The following is a 17,020-nucleotide window of genomic DNA, read 5'->3' as shown; positions in this document are numbered from 1 at the left end:
AGGAGTGCTGTTCTATATGTCCTCCACGAACATAGGCAAAGCCAATATGACCATCGGCCATCGAGCTATCGGTGTAGACCACTTCGTGGCCCCAATACCTGTCAAGAATCGGGAGGAAGTGACAGCAGAGTCGCAAGTTAACTGAGTCCTTAGGGCCATGTGAAAGGTCCAAGCAAGGCTGTGGCCTAGGTGTACACCATGGAGGTGTTCGTGAATGAACCTCAAGGATAGGCAGTAAAGGTAAGGACTCAAGTTCAGAGAGAAGGAATCGCACACGAACTACAATTGTAAGCCCTGACCTGGGCTGCTGATAAGGGAGATGAACCGCCGTGGTCGGGAAAAGGAGACGGTAATTTGGATGCGAAGGAGAACTACAAACGTGTGCAACGTAACTGGAGAGCAATTGCGCACGCCTAACCTGCAATGGAGGGACTCTGGCCTCCACCATGACACTGGTCACCGGACTCATCCAAGAAGCTCCTGTTAGGACACAGTGGTGTACTGGGTCGAGTAAATGCAACGCTGAGGGCGCCGCTGAACCATAAATGAGACTCCTATAGTCAAGGCGGGATTGAACAAGGGCCCTGTAGAGCTGCAGCAGCGTAGAGCAATCTGTACCCCAGTTGGTGTTGCTCAAGCAGTGGAGGGCATTGAGGTGCTGCTAGCACTTCCGCTTAAGCTGACGGAGTTGAGGGAGCCAAGTCAATCGGGCGTCAAAAACCAGTCCTAAGAATCGATATGTCTCCACTACAGTGAGTGGATCGTCATTAAGGTAAAGTTCTGGTTCCGGATGAACGGTACGAAGCCGACAGAAGTACATAACATACGACTTTTTGGACAAAAACTGAAAGCCGTGGGCTAGAGCCCATGACTGGCTCCCTGTCGGCGCCGCTCAGCAAACACCAGTACTGGAGGAGCAGTACAAAATTCAGAAGTCGTCTGCATACAGAGAGTGTGAGACGGACAGCACTACAGCTGCTGCTAGACCATTAATGTCCACTAAAAATAGAGATACACTCAATACGGAGCCCTGCAGGATCCCATTCTCCTGGATATGAGAGAGAACTATGGGAAGCACCAACTTGTACACGGAAAGTATGAAGCGACAGGAAATTGTGGATAAAAAACGGGAGCAGACCTCTGAGACCCCATTTGTATAATGTGGCAAGGATATGATGTCGCCAGGTGAGTCAAACAATTTTCGTAAATTTCTGGAAAAGGCTATTCGGATGGCAGACTCGAGAGACATAAGTTTATCAGTGGTAGAGAGACCCTGGCGGAAGCTGCCCTAACATGGAGCCAGTAGGCCATGTAACTCCAGGACCCAACCCAACTGCCGACACGCCATGTGTTCCACCAGCTTACAAAGGACTTTGGTGAGGCTAATGGGCCAATAGCTATCCAAATCAAGTGGGTTTTTACCGGGTTTAAGCACCGGAATGATGGTGCTCTCCCACCACTGTGACGGAAAGACGCCATCGCACCAGATCCGGTTGAAGATGATGGAGAAGAAAGGGTGAAGGCTCATAAATTGTTGGAGCTCAGCAAGGTGGTAGAAAACACTTTCGCAATTCCGATGGAGGATGATGACATTGTGAGACTGGGAAGGCATGGAACATACAATGAAGCAGTGTACGCTTAGGGTCACCTGCTGCCACTGACTTATTGCCTGAGCAGTCCATATCCATTGTGTCGGAGGGTCCGGCGAGAACTAGGTCCTCAGCAGACGCCAGAATCTCCACCTTATCCCCAGACCCAGAACTTGTAGGTAGCAGTGGTGTGGGTGCCACCACAATTTCCTTGGTCTTAGGGGTCTTCTTTTTGGACTTTTCTCACTGCTCCTCGGTTTTCTCTGGCTGGGAGGCCTTCACCGATTCAGTCTCTGGGGCTGAGGATGATCGTGAAGCCATATGACCAGCTGCTTTTGGGCACTTCAGCCATTGGCGTTGGTTGATTGGTTGGTTTAAAAGAGGGGGGAAGGGACCAAACTACAAGGTCATCTGTCCCTGGTTCCTAATAAAACAATGCCACAAGTGTGAGAATAAAACGGACAAAACATATAACACAAAACGGTAAGAAAGGAAAAACCACAAGAATGAAGGAAAGGCAATGAGCACTAAAAGGAACAAAAGAGGACAAGAAAACAACAGAAAGGTGCTAGAAACAGACGAGAGTAAAACAAGAAAGCAAATTACAGTGGCTGGCCAACCACAAGAATAAAAAGGAAAAGCCAGCCACTCTGCAACACATTAAAAACTCCACCCTAAAAGCACTACGATGGAGGACACAGAGCGACAAAGGACACGCATTGAAACTTAGATCAAATGATAAAACCCACCCTCACGAATAAAACGTAAAACTAAATCAGCCAATGAGGCGTTGTCAGATAAAGTGAGTGGCAATGAGTCGGGTAACCCAAGATTTCATACTGGGCAGTCAAAGTGGGACAGTGCACCAGAATATGGGTCACTGTCAACAGGGCACTGCACTGACACTGAGGTGTGTCTTCATGGCGCAAGAGGTGACCACAGGTCGCCCAAGCGTGGCCAATACGGAGTCGGGAGAGGACGACTGATTCCCTGTGAGAGACCCACACGAAAGACTTCCACACATTCGTAGTCTCCTTAATGACATGCAGTTTGTTGTGCATACTGTTATGCCACTGTCCCCCAAAGCGGAAAAACCCTGCAGTGTAAGTCACGACACAGGTCAGGTTTAGAGATGCCCATCTCCAGAAGTGGTTTCCGCATAGCCCGTTTGGCCAGCCTGTCGGCAAGTTCGTCGACTGGGATGCCGACGTGTCCTGGGGTCCACACAAACACCACTGAACGGAGGGACCGGTCCAGGGCACAGATGAACTGCCGGATGGACGCCACCACAGGATGGCGAGGGTAGCACTGTAGGCTGCTCGAGGAGTCAGTACACAGAAGAAACAATTCCTCGGGGCATGAACGGATATGCTGAAGTGCACAAGATATGGCCACCAGCTCTGCAGTGAATACACTGCAGCTATCGGGCAAGGAATGCTCTTCAATATGGCCTCTGTGGACAAAGGCAAAACCAACATTGCCATCAGCCATTGAGTCGTCACTGTAAACCACTTCAGAGCCTTGGAACACTTCAAGAATTGAGAGGAAGTGACAGTTGGGAGCCTAAGGGTTAACAGAGTCCTTATGGCAATGCGAAAGGTCCGGGCTAAGCTTTGGCCTACAGCTACACCACAGAGGTGTAAGTGAATGGGCCTCGAGGAGAGGTGGTGAAGGGAAGGACTCCAGTTCAGACAGAAGCGATCGCACACGAACCGCAATCATTAGCCCTGACCTGGGACGCCTAGGTGGGAGGTGAACCGCTGTGGTTTGGAAAAGAAGATGGTAATTAGGATGTTCGGGAGAGCTATGAATGTGTGCAACGTAACTGGTGAGCAGTTGTGCACGTTTGATCTTCAATGGAGGGACACCGGCCTCCACCAGTACACTTGTCACCGGACTCATCCTAAAGGTTCCTGCCGCCAGCTGAACTCCGCAATGGTGCACTGGGTCAAGCAAACGCAATGCTGAGGGCACCGCGAAACCATAAATCACACTCCCATACTCAAGACAGGATTGAACAAGGGCTCTGTAGAGCTACAGCAGCATGGAGTGATCTGCACCCCAGTTGGTGTTGCTCAGGCAGCGGAGGGCACTGAGGTGCTGCCAACACTTCCATTTAAGCTGACGAAGATGAGTAAGTCAAGTCAAACAAGTGTTGAAAAAAAAAGACCTAAGAGTCGATATGTCTCCACTACAGTGAGTGGATCGTCATTAAGGTAAGGTTCTGGTTCGGGATGAATGGTACGACACCAACAGAAATGCAGGACACACAAGTTCATGGCGGAAAACTGGAAGCCATGCGCTAAAGCCCATGACTGCACCTTGTGGATGGCTCCCTGTAGGTGACGCTCAGCAACATGAGTACTGGAGCAGCAGTACAAAATGCAGAAGACATCTGCATACAGTGAAGATGAGACGGAGGGCCCAACAGCTTACAAAGAACGTTGGTGAGGCTGATGGGCTGATAGCTATTCACATCAAGCGGGTTTTTACCGGTTTTGAGCACCAGAATGATGGTGCTCTCCCACCATTGCAATGGAAAGACACCATTGCACCAGATCCAGTTGAACATGTATGACGAGGATATGTAGCTTGTAGTCAGATGCGAGATGCTTAATCATCTGGCTGCGTATCTGATCAGGCCCAGGAGCTGAGTCGCGGCAATGTGCAAGGGCACTGAAGAGTACCACTCACTGGGGCATTACAGGATTCACAGTGGCGTGTAGTGAATGGGAGGACTTCCTCTTCCAGCTGCCGTAACACCGGGAACACCTGTTGGGGTACCTGAAAAGACGTTTGATCTTCGCCCAGACTTGGGAAGATGACGTACGGCACCCAATGGTCGAGACGTATCTCTCCCAACACTTCTGCTTCCATCGTTTGATAAGTTGGCGAACACGGGCACGGAGCCGTTTAAAGGCTATAAGGTGCTCCAGGGAAGGGTGCCTATTATGCCACTGTAGAGCTCGGTGACGCTCCTTAGTTGCTTCAGTGACTTCCAGCGGCCACCAAGGGACTGCCATACGCCGGTGACACCCTGAAGAGGGAGGGATCGTGTTTTCTGCCGTAGAAACAGTTGTTGTAGTCAGCTGCTCAACCGTCACATCGATGTTACCGTGTGGGGGAGATTCAATGGTGACCACCTTCTTTAAAGCCCATCTGAGCAGGTGTCTGTGGGCCTGACGCCAGGGTAGTGACAGGAAGATGGGGAAGTGGTCATTACCACACAGGTCGTCATGTGCTCTCCAGAGGATAGATGGGAGAAGTACTGGGCTGCAAACTGATAAATCAGTGGCTGAGTAACTACCATGAGCCACACTTAATTGTGTGGTAGCCCCGGTATTTAAGAGGCAGAGGTTGAACTGAGACAGTTAAGTTTCAACATCTCTGCCTTGGCCAGTAAGCATGGTGCCACCCTGTTAAAACCTTCCAAAAGTACGAAAGGTTTAGGGAGTTGGTCAATCAGTGTAGTTAATACATTCAGGGGCTCTGCACCATCTGGAGGAAGATATACATTGCAGACAGTTATTTCCTGCATCGTCCTTATTCTGACAACCACAGCGTCAAGAGGGATTTGAAGCAGTACAGTGCCACTACAGACTGAGTTTAGGACACAAACGCCACCTGACACTCGATTATAGTTGGTACGGTCCCTGTAATATCCCTAATAGCCGCAGAGGGCAGGGGTCCGCATTGCTGCGAACCAGGTTTCCTGGAGGGCAATGCATATAGCAGGTGTAAAGCTTAACAGTTGTCGTAGCTCAGCCAGGCGGTGGAAAAAACTGCCGCAATTCTACTGGAGGATGACATCATCGTGAGACTGGGAAGGCATGGAACATTCAATGAGACAGTTTGCACCTCAGAATCACCTGCTGCCACTGACTTACTGCCTGAGCAGTCTATATCCATTGTGTCTGAGGGTCCGGCGAGATCTAGGTCCTCAGCGAGCACCAGAATCTCCACCCTATCTTCAGATGCACAACTTGTAGGTAGCGGTGGTGTGGGTGCCACCGCAATTTCCTTGGTCTTAGGGGTCTTCTTTTTGGATTTCTCTCGCTGCTCCTTGGATTTCCCTGGCTGGTAGGACTACATTGGCTCAGTCTCCGGGACTGAGGATGAGCGTGAAGCCCTACGACCAGCTCCTTTTGAGCTCTTCAGCCACTGGCTGGTGTCATCTTTCCCAATAGCAGAAACCTGGGAAGGGAGTGACCCAAGCGACCCCTTCCTAGTGAGAGAAACCAAAGAAGACTTATTCTTCTCCGCCTTAAGTTCGTTGTGTCACTGTGATGCCAACTGCTGCTCGAATTGCTGCTGCAGATGCAGTATGATGCGCCAAAGCCGTACACCGAAGACAATGGTCTTTCCTGTCGGTAGTGCCACGTGGCAGTCCGGAGACCGGGCTTCTCGAGACCTTACATTCTCGTGACCATAGCTGTCACCAATCGTGAACAGTGGCTGTATTCCCGCCGAATCTTCGTGCAGTATCGCAGAAGGAACATCCGGCTTCTCGTAGCCCTATTACACGACTCCGTTGAAACTCAGTGAGGCGTTAATAAACATCCTTCAAAGTTTTGGCATGTCCCTACTGGGCAACAGTGCAACAAGGGTTACTACAATGACTGCATCAGTTGTGGCCACAAATATGGACAGGGAAAAATGTGATGTAGCTGTGAAAGATCTCAAACTATCAGACCATCTCTGTCAAATAACAACAATAAAATCAGGCATTGAGCCATTCCCTAAACCACAAGCCTACAAATGACATCTATCAGAAATCAAAATAAAAGATTTTTCAAAAGAGCTAGAAAAACAAAGCTGGGGTGAAGTGTATAAGGAAACCAATGTGAATATGAAATTCTTTAAATTCTCCACATTGTTTAAATTGAACTTTGAAAAGGCATTTCCAAAAGTATGCATGTCTGCATCAACATCTCACAAAAAACAGATGGATAACAGCATCTATTAAGAAGTCCTCCCAAACACTTAAACACCTCAGTTCCATGAAAAAGATTCGCAATCTGTCCAGAATTCTTAAATTTCTATCACAGATACAAAAAGATCTATAGGAAGGTGCTGATTGCTGCAAAAAAGTCATTTACTGACAAAATAATATATAATGCAGAGAACAGAAGCAAAGCAGTCTGGCATGTTATAAAAAAGGAAACGGGGAGAGGCAAGCAATCGCAGAACAACATACTGCTAAGGGAGGGGCTTGGCTCTGAGCACTATGGGACTTAACTTCTGAGGTCATCAGTCCCCGAGAACTTAGAACTACTTACACCTAACTAACCTAAGGACATCACACACATCCATCTCGGGACAGGATTCGAACCTGCGACCGTAGCGGTCGCGCGGGTCCGGACTGTAGCGCCTAGAACCGCTCAGCCTAAGGGAGGGGGGCAAGGTAATAAATTATCCACAACACTTAGCAAACTATGTAAACAAACATTTTTAAAGTATTGCAGAGATGTTACAGCAAAAATTTCCCAAAACACATACAACACCTGTAAATAATGTTGCACTAAATAGAGTGATATTACTTCCAACTACAGAGAATGAAGTCAATAAAACAGATCAAAAACTAAAAAAAATAAAAAGTCAGTAGGCTTAGATTAGATGAAGTACCAATGTGTGTACTGAAGCAATGCACAGAGATTATACAAGGCCCCTTAACAAATATAATAAATGAATCTTCACATCAGGGACATTTCCAGAGCAGTTAAAACAGGCAAGAGTTGTACGTTTGCTTAAGAAAAGTAATGCAGAAGACATAGAAAATTACCGGCCCATTTCCCTGCTGTCAGCATTTTCAAAAATAATAGAAGCAATTATGAAAGACAGATTAATGAATTACCTGAATAAATACAATCTTTTAGGAGAATCGCAGTTTGGTTTCAGAAGAGGCAAAAATACGGAGTCAGCCATAGTATAATTCACAAAAGTTGTTCTTGATGCTCTTGATAAAGATGAGTGTGTCACAAGCATATTTTTGGATCTTTTTAAGGCGTTTGAAACAGTCGTCCACAAGATTATATTAAATAAATTAGAAGCATTAGGAGTAAGAGGGGTAGCTAATGACTGGTTTCGATCATGCCTACCAGATAGGGTACAAAGGGTAGAGAGAACACATGCTTCAAATAGATTTAGACATTTAGTAAAACACTTATCAGAACCAAAATACAGTAATATAGGGGTTCCGCAAGGTAGCATATTAGGACCAATGCTAGTCCTGATTTACATCAACGACTTTACCACTAGTGTTACTAATGGTGAAAAAATTGTCTTCGCTGTTGAAAGCAATATTATAGTCACAGAAAACAAGAGAACTCCTTGCCGAGAAAACAAATGAAACTCTCAAGGAAGTTTATGATAGGTCAATAAGCAATAAAGTGACATTGAACATAAAGAAAACTAATGCCATGAATTTCAGTTTGAAGAGGAAGAATGACAATGTTAATTAAATGTAGATGGCACCTCTATAGACTGTGTAACAAATGCAAAATTTCTAGGAATGAATATTGATTCTCAGTTGAAGTGGTATCAACACATAAAGGTACCTGGCAAACAGAATATCATCAGCATGTTATGCCCTTAGGGTCTATCATCAGAGTGTAACAAGCAGTGTCTTTCAGTTACTTATTATTCATATGTACACTCAATTCTTAGCTTTGGCATTCTTTTTTGGGGCCCGAATGCACAAAATATGAACACGATTTTCAAATTCCAGCAAAGAGCCATACGAGTAATAACCAAAAATACTAGTCAAGCTCATTGTAAAGATCTGTTCAAAACACTGGGGATTTTAACTGCTCCATGTGAATACATTTACCAGTCAGTTATACACATCAAAAATAACATTGGTAATTACTGCACAAATAGCTCTGTCCATGACCATGGAACAAGGGACAGACTCAACTTACATTTACCAAGTAAAAATAAACATAAAACTGAAAACAGCATTTTCTACCAAGGAATAAAACTGTACAATAAATTACCAAAAGAGGTTAAAGATATTACAAAAATACACTTATTTAAAAAGGCAGCTAAAAAGTACCTGTTATGCAATACATTTTATACATTGAAGGATTACTTAGATGAAACAGAGTAGGGGTTTGATAAATCAAGTTATACAAATAAATAATGATAATAATGATTATAAAACAGCCAACATTCCACATAACACCTTCACTTTATATTTTTTCCTTCTTTTTTCCTTTCTAGAAATACTTACCCCCAAGCTATGTGTAGCACAGTACTAACACCTCTTCCTCTTTCTGAGCTCAACATCTCACTCATTATGTAGGGATGCTGATTCAGTTTCACAGGATACAAATATGAAGCTGCAGTACAGAAAATGGCCCAGAGATCACCAGTGTGTGTGTGTGTGTGTGTGTGTGTGTGTGTGTGTGTGTGTGTGTGTGTGTGTAGTGAGTGAAGTGTTAGGAAACCATGTGTGTATAGTGTGTGCAGTGAGTTATAGTGAGATATGAGTGAACGGTGTGGCATTACATTATTTAATAAATTATTTATAAAAAAAAGCACTGTATATAAGGAGTAAATCTAATGATTATGTCTAACTAGAAGTCTGTAAATATATGTGTATACGAATTAGCTTATTTTAAATTGGTCTAAATTTGTAAATACTTTGACATGTCTTATATCCTTATATCCTTGTAAAAAGATATCTACGGATGAATAAAGCTGCTGCTGCTGCTGCTGCTGCTGCTACTACTACTACTGCCCTAAAAGTGAGGACGGACGTCCCCTATGGTTGGGGGGGGGGGGGGGGATGTTGCTAACGAATTAGGTGGTGTGGGAGGAGCAACAGGTTGGAAAATGCCCCCCCACCACCAAGGGAGCAGGTGTAGTTATCCGGCTCGGAGAGGTGACTGTGGCTGGTGGAGCTGATGGTACCAGAACTGTTGTAGCAGCCGCATAAGATGATGTCTCACGTACAGGATGCAGGCATTCAAATTTTCTCTTAGCCTCAGTTTAGGTCAGTCGGTCCAGGGTCCTTTACTCCATGATTTTCCTTTCTTTCTGGAGAATCCTGCAGTCTGGCGAGCAAGGCGAATTATGCTCTAAGCAGTTGACACAGGTGGGAGGCAGGGCACATCGAGTATTGAGATGTGACGGGCGTCCGCAATCTCGACAGGTGACGCTGGAAGTACAGCAGGAAGACATATGGCCAAACTTCCAGCACTTAAAGCACCGCATCGGGGAAGGGATATAGGGCTTTACATCACAGCAGTAGACCATCACCTTGACCTTCTCGGGCAATGTATCACCCTCGAAGGCCAAGATGAAGGCACCGGTGGCAACCTGATTATCCCTCGGACCCTGGTGGACATGCCGGACGAAATGTAGACAGCGTCGCTCTAAATTGGTGCGCAGCTCATCGTCAGACTGCAAAAGAAGATCCCTGTGAAATGATGCCCTGGACCACAATTAAGCTCTTATGGGCCATGATGGTTACAGAAACATCCCCCAGCTTGTCACAAGCGAGTAACATCCGTGACTGGGCCGAGGATGCTGTTTTGATCAAGACTGACCCAGATCTCATTTTGGACAATCCCTCCACCTCCCCAAATTTGTCCTCTAAATGCACAACAAAAAACTGAGGCCTCATCATCATGAAAGATTCCCCATCAACTCTCGAACATTCAAGGTACCAGGGCGAATAAGATCTGCTGCCATCCTTAGCCTGACGTTCCTGCCATGGTGTGGCCAGGGAGGGAAACGATTTGGGGTCATACTTCTGCGTGTTGAATTGAGCTCGTGAACTCTTAGAGACTGCTGGTGTTTCACCACCAGCAAGACAGGATGGACTACACTTCATCGCTTGTCATCTGTCCTGGTGCCACCCACTCCGACCAGGGGCCCTCCCCATGGGTGCCACCCAACCGCAGAAAAGGCCACCTGGCAGGGTGGCCATTGCCGGGAGTCCCGATGCCCCAAGGGGATAGGCATCTACCCCTTGGCATATGTGAGGGGGTTGGGGGGGGGGGGGGGGTTGATGGCGCAGGCATCAGCAGAGCGATCCCTGTGTGGTCAGGGGGGCTACAACTAACAGGATACATGGTGGCCCCACCGCAACGGACTGGCTACTGTGCTGGATATCAGGTGCGAAGAAGTCCATGGTCATTGTCGATGCAGAAAGCAACACTGCATAGTGCATGGTGGGAAGCGCACCCAGGAAGGCGTGCTTCCCAAGAGATGGAAAATGAGCTGGACTGAAGTGCAACGACGAGAAAGTGGGCTAAAGATCTCAAGGCATGATGGACACAATGCACCATGTAAGGCGCCCTTCCCCAATTGGCTCACTCTTCGGGGAAAATTTTGAAAAATGGAGGTCAAACCCTACAGGGGACCATCACACAAAGGCAGAAATGTGAGAGACTCCTTTTAGTCACCTCTTATGACAATCAGGAAGTCCTCGGCCCTATTATAACCCCCCGGACCCGCAGGGGGGAGTCCAGTTGAGAGGAAAGGAGAACGGGTAAACAAATAAGTAAAAGGATCATTTGGGTGGCAAGAAGAGTAAAGAACAAGTGGAAAGGAAGGGGGGGGGGGGGGGGGAGCATGAGAGCAGGGAGTGCCCCAAAGGCACTATGCATGATGAACACCAGCACTACCACCTACTCATCTCGATCCCTGTACCACACCATGATCGCGATGACAGGGACAAGACGAGAAGAAAAGGGGGGACAGAATGGCACTAAAGACCAAACAAAATGAAGGAAAAAAATGGGGCAAAACCTGACGGGCAGGGAGCGAGGCCGAAGGCCTCCCAAACCAATGCCATTTCTGAGAGATCTCTGTTGATCCATCATGGACTAGGGACATCAGATGGTTCAGTAATTTTCAATATCAATAACATTCGCCAGCAACCGTGTAACTAAGATGTCATTTTATTTTGACGGCAACCAGTTCCACCATCCCACTATGCCACCATCAAGCCTATGCATAACAAACGTGTGTACATTTAGCGTGTATCAGGGTGTACAAAGCAAGCTTACAGAAAGTGACAAGTAATCATAAAAGCACATAATACTTCAAAATGAAAGTAAAGGTGTTAAACCAAATCTCTGTGTCCATCCAGCACAATACACTAAAACATGTGAACATATTTGTTACTCATAACACTACTTAACACCACAGATTTACAACAGAACATGTAAAAACATTAAAAAGATCAAAACCAGACATTATACAAACATGAGCTCTGCTGAAACACAGCGCCCCCCTCCCAATATAAAATCCTATATAATTCTTATAGATGAGGACTTATCTTCATTTAAAGTAACTGTCACACAGTTATCTATGACATACAACAATATGCATACTTACGGCCTAGGTACTATCACAACTGCTGATATAATTAGTTGTCACAGCATAAAAACACCTTGAAGCAAAACCAAACAGCAGGACATATTACACATAGTCCATATCAATTTAGGCAGGCTAGGAAAAAATCTTACCTTCATAGTCTTGGGTGTCATAGAATTTAGCATATGTTAAAACGAAGTACTAAGTTGTTTGTTGTTGTGGTGTTCAGTCCTGAGATTGGTTTGGTGCAGCTCTCCATGCTACTCTATCCTGTACAAGCCTCTTCATCTCCCAGTACCTACTGCAACCTACATACTTCTGAATCTGCTTAGTGTATTCATCTCTTGGTCACCCTCTACGATTTTTACCCTCCACGCTGGACTCCAATACTAAATTGGTGATCCCTTGATGCCTCAACACATGTCCTACCAACCGATCCCTTCTTCTAGTCAAGTTGTGCCACAAACTTCTCTTCTCCCCAATCCTATTCAATACTTCCTCATTAGTTAAGTGATCTACCCATCTAATCTTCAGCATTCTTCTGTAGCACCACATTTCAAAAGCTTCTACTCTCTTCTTGTCCAAACTATTTATCGTCCATGTTTCACTTCCATACATGGCTACACTCCATACAAATACTTTCAGAAATGACTTCCAGACACTTAAATCTATACTCGATGTTAACAAATTTCTCTTATTCAGAAACGCTTTCCTTGCCATTGCCAGTCTACATTTTATATCCTCTCTACTGAGACCATCATCAGTTATTTTGCTCCCCAAATAGCAAAATTTCCTTACTACTTTAAGTGTCTCATTTCCTAATCTAATTCCCTCAGCATCACCCGACTTAATTCGACTACATTCCATTATCCTCGTTTTGCTTTTGTTGATGTTCATCTTATATCCTCCTTTCAAGACACTGTCCATTCTGTTCAACTGCTCTTCCAAGTCCTTTGCTGTCTCTGACAGAATTACAATGTCATCGGCGAACCACAAAGTTTTTATTTCTTCTCCATGGATTTTAATACCTACTCCGAATTTTTCTTTTGTTTCCTTCACTGCTTGCTCAATATACAGATTTGTCTGGTCATAACTCCAATGATACCATTGTACTTCTTGTGGGAGAATTACAGACCAGTTCTCAGCAAAATCACAGTGAAGCACTAAACATAGTTCTTCAGCCTGTACACACACACAAATTTACTTCTGTAAAGTGTTGCAATGTCTTCAGATGGTGGTGTGTTACTGCTTTCACAGACAATTTACCAAGTTCATCAATGAAACTTTGAAAGGCAACAGTTTTCTTAATTAGTTTATTTTCCTCCTGTGTCACATAGGTGATTTCTGCACAGTTATCTGCTACGTCTTCCAGGCTAAGTGTCTGTAAGGACAGTCCTCCCTTTCCAGAGCAGTCACCACAGTCTTGAAACAAACAAGTCTCTAGCTTTATGTCACAGACTACTAATGACTTCACATGCCCAACCACGGTGTCATACGTCATGTGCTCCAGTAAGTTCTTCGTAGTTATCACACAAAGTTCACGTGCGCAGTACACACATAAACAGACATCTCTAGGTGGGTGTGGAACTACCGACATAGGTTGTAGTGCATAAAATTTTGATCTTTCAATATGTGAAGTTGTATAGTTGCTCTTATAGATTGCAAAAGTTTCTTTAATATTGCGAGTCATGTACCTCTTCACTTTCACAACTTTTTGACCTTCAGCTGTTACAGTTATAGTCTCTTTTCTGTTGGCACTCTGACGAGAGCAGTCACTTTTATCTTCCACATAAAATGACTGCACTATTTTAACTTTAGCTACTTCTACAGAAAGACCATAATAGGGATCTGGTCTTCCAAAGTCTCCTTTCACAGAACTCACATTTCTTGATTTGTCTACCATGTAGGTACTTTGATACTGATGGAACATGCTTAAAAATTGTTTCCTTTGAAAATGCCTCTGGAATAATAGTTAAAACTTGCACCTCTTCACTGTAGGATGCACAATACTCAACAGCTGAATTGATATTTGTGAAAAATTCCTGGCAAGAGGTGCAAGAGTGCTTCGGTTCATTTTCTTCTGAAAATGGAATTTCTACTTTGAAGAGTGTGGTCAGCTTTGCTGTAGTGTATTTATCCATAGTTTTAGTAATTTCTCTATGCTTTCTTGATGCACAGAGCTTATGACTCTACTTCACTGACCATGGTTGCTTAACAGGACTAACACCTACCTCTGTGGTTGACTGATTCAGAATATTTAGGCTAATTCTTCTCTTACTTAAGAGAAAAATAACATGCAAAGAGCATGCTACGAATATCCAGAAATACTTAGTGCGAGGGCCAAAAGGTGGGAGCAATCGAGCAAAATATGAACCACCATGAGGGGGACCTCGCAACTAAAAAAAGGGAGGCTGCTCATTACAGAGTAAAAAAACATGGGTCAATCTGGTATGACCGATATATAGACAGTAGAGAATGGTAGATTCCCACCTGGAGAGGACAAGGAAAGACCGCCACGGGGTGTAAGTCCCTGTGATCATACGAAGTTTATCAGATGAAGGGTGGACCCCCTCAAAAGTCGGCCTATGATGGAGCAAAAAGGAATTTGACACGAAACTGCACATCTGCCCTTGGAGGGGTGAGATGATTGGTAAGCTCATTACTCAGGATACCCACATGGCCAGGAATACAAAGGATATCGGCCAAACAAGCAGTATGGCCGAGATCAGTGAGAAGCTCGTGGATAGCAGGTGGTGGGAAAAGCACCACGTGATAGCCTGGAGACCATGCATGAAGTTCATACATAACAAAACTCAGGTGATGAAGGACCACTTAATAAAGCCTTCTGTGTGAAAAGCAATAGCATTCTGAAACTCCCAACACGACTGGGTGGCAAGAACAACAGAACACCAGTGGAGAGATGAAGGCTTTCAGACCCCCAAAGAGATCTACCCACAGCCAAGGTCAAATAACTAAGCAAGGGGAGATAAAAACACACCCACTTGCTCTCTTTGATTAAGTAACAGGATTTGGTACGAAGACGTTTCAAGATAATAAGACCGGCAGTGGGCGGGTGCCGCTTAAGGCATTGCGAGGCCCGACAGCGATCACAGATGGTGATGGCGAAAGGCATCCTGACGAGTGAGGGACAGCAATGCCGGTGGTGTGAATAATTGTATCAGTCTTGTCATGGACAACTTCATGAACACAACATGACAAAGAGGGGGTAAACATGACCTGGTAGGTACATAGAAGCAAATCAGCATGATGGAAAGCCCACAGGAATAACGAGGAGGAGGAGGAGGGGCATTGGTGTTCGAAACCTAACTTTTACTAAGAACTCTCAAAATTGCATCATTAACAGGATTTCCTGGACCAAAGTGTTAGGAAATCTGTTGCCACTGGCTAAACATGTTACCAAGTGGAATGGCTGCTTCAAAGTTGAGAACCATTAAATGTTTCATAACTGCAATACAAATTAATGAAAAAGCAATAACTGGCCTGTAAGAAAAATGAAGTGACTAGCAAGAAAAAAACTTCAGTTAAGTAAGTTTTCCCATACACATTGCATACAAACATTTTTAACCTACCATCGTCTGTCACATATTTCTTGATAATCATGCACTGCCATTTCACATGCTAATATCCTGCCTATCCTTGCATATGTTATCTCATCTCGCAGGGCAGATGTTTCATACTACGTCATTATGTCTGCACAACTGGTTGAATTATTGTGCCCTATATAGTGACCTGTGACTCACATTCAGACTCCAGCATCTAGCAACAGGCTTCCACAAAATGTTCCACAGTTGAAAGAGTCACAATGACAGGATAAATCATAATTACACAGTGGAAATTTCTCAATGAAACTGCTACTAACATGTTATTCCTATGCAGATAAGTTCCTCCTGAGTAAAATTTAAAAGCATTTTTACGGAAAAATAAAATGTGATTGCCTATTTAAAGAAGTCATAAAGGGGAGAAACACATAACAGACCCAGTGAATGGCATTCTGCATTACATATCATGATTCTACCACCACATACGGTTTGGTAAACTCGGGAGTAAAAATTTTGATCATTATGCGCTTCATGAATACACAGTTAACGATTAAGTGGCTAATTCATTACTACATTTCATTGTTTTTCTATGAAATACAATACCACAGAGAAAAACTGGTACACAAAATGAAATCGGACAGAACTACACTTGAACGTGTGGTGTCAAGCACGCTAACACTTGTGTACTAAACTGTCTTAAAATGGGCTGGCAGCGTCTACAAGAAGGCACATATCAGGTAATACAATTCCAAATCTTTATTTTCAACATTTCTGTAACTATGTTTATCATCCCTTCGAAATACATTTCCCTAAATTCTGTAAGGAACAATAACATTTAATAACTCACTCCACATGTAATAGTTTGGGTTTTCCCCTCAATTTCAAATATGATGCAATGAATTCTGCTAGATTTTGAAAGTTTACAAGCAAATATTACGTGTCATGGCAAGGACCTACACTAAATAAAAATCTAACGATGCTCACAGAAAATATTTACCAGCTGATGTCCTGTTATATGCAGCGTAATGTCAAATACTGTCTCGTTATCTTCGCGTTCTCACGCCTATGCCTGTTTATCTGCACGTTGTTTTGATATCGGCACCTTTTATCTCTAACACACACGGTGTTTCACAGGAAACAATGAACAGAGTATTTTCCCCGATGTTTTTTAATCCATCTTCGCTAACTATGCATATTCGAACTTTCCGAACTACATCCTCATTCAAACCGGTGCGCACAAACAATTGTACTGACATAGATATAACACTCTCTCCATCCCACTCACCAAAGTTAATAATATTGTTTATAAATCCTTGAATCATTTTGCATTATGACATAAATAAGACACTTTATAAAGTGGTAGGCAGTACACACAAAGTACATAACATCATTTGAAAATAAATCTTAATTACGTGCAAATTCAGAGAAAATTTATATGCACTCGCACTGACACTACTCCCCTCACACTACTCCTCCTCTACACAAACCATGATTGATTGATTGATTGATTGATTTTTATTGCCCAAAAACAAAACGTTTACA

At 44.2% G+C, this 17,020-nt stretch overlaps 1 protein-coding gene across 2 annotated transcripts in view; it reads right to left on the bottom strand.

Moving 5' to 3' along the window:
- Positions 1–16,718, bottom strand: part of LOC126188041 (uncharacterized) — a 160,275-nt gene extending 143,557 nt beyond the window's left edge. The window contains exon 1 of one of the 2 annotated variants that reach the window (XM_049929469.1): positions 16,463–16,718. The gene's annotated coding sequence lies outside the window, so the exon portion shown is untranslated. The remainder of the gene's footprint in view (positions 1–16,462) is intronic. The other variant, XM_049929468.1, reaches the window with a different exon arrangement.
- Positions 16,719–17,020: the final 302 nt, after the last annotated feature.

This window comes from Schistocerca cancellata, chromosome 5 (assembly GCF_023864275.1).
Source record: "Schistocerca cancellata isolate TAMUIC-IGC-003103 chromosome 5, iqSchCanc2.1, whole genome shotgun sequence".
Lineage (NCBI taxonomy): Eukaryota > Metazoa > Arthropoda > Insecta > Orthoptera > Acrididae > Schistocerca > Schistocerca cancellata.
This window is presented reverse-complemented; position numbering and strand designations above follow the sequence as displayed.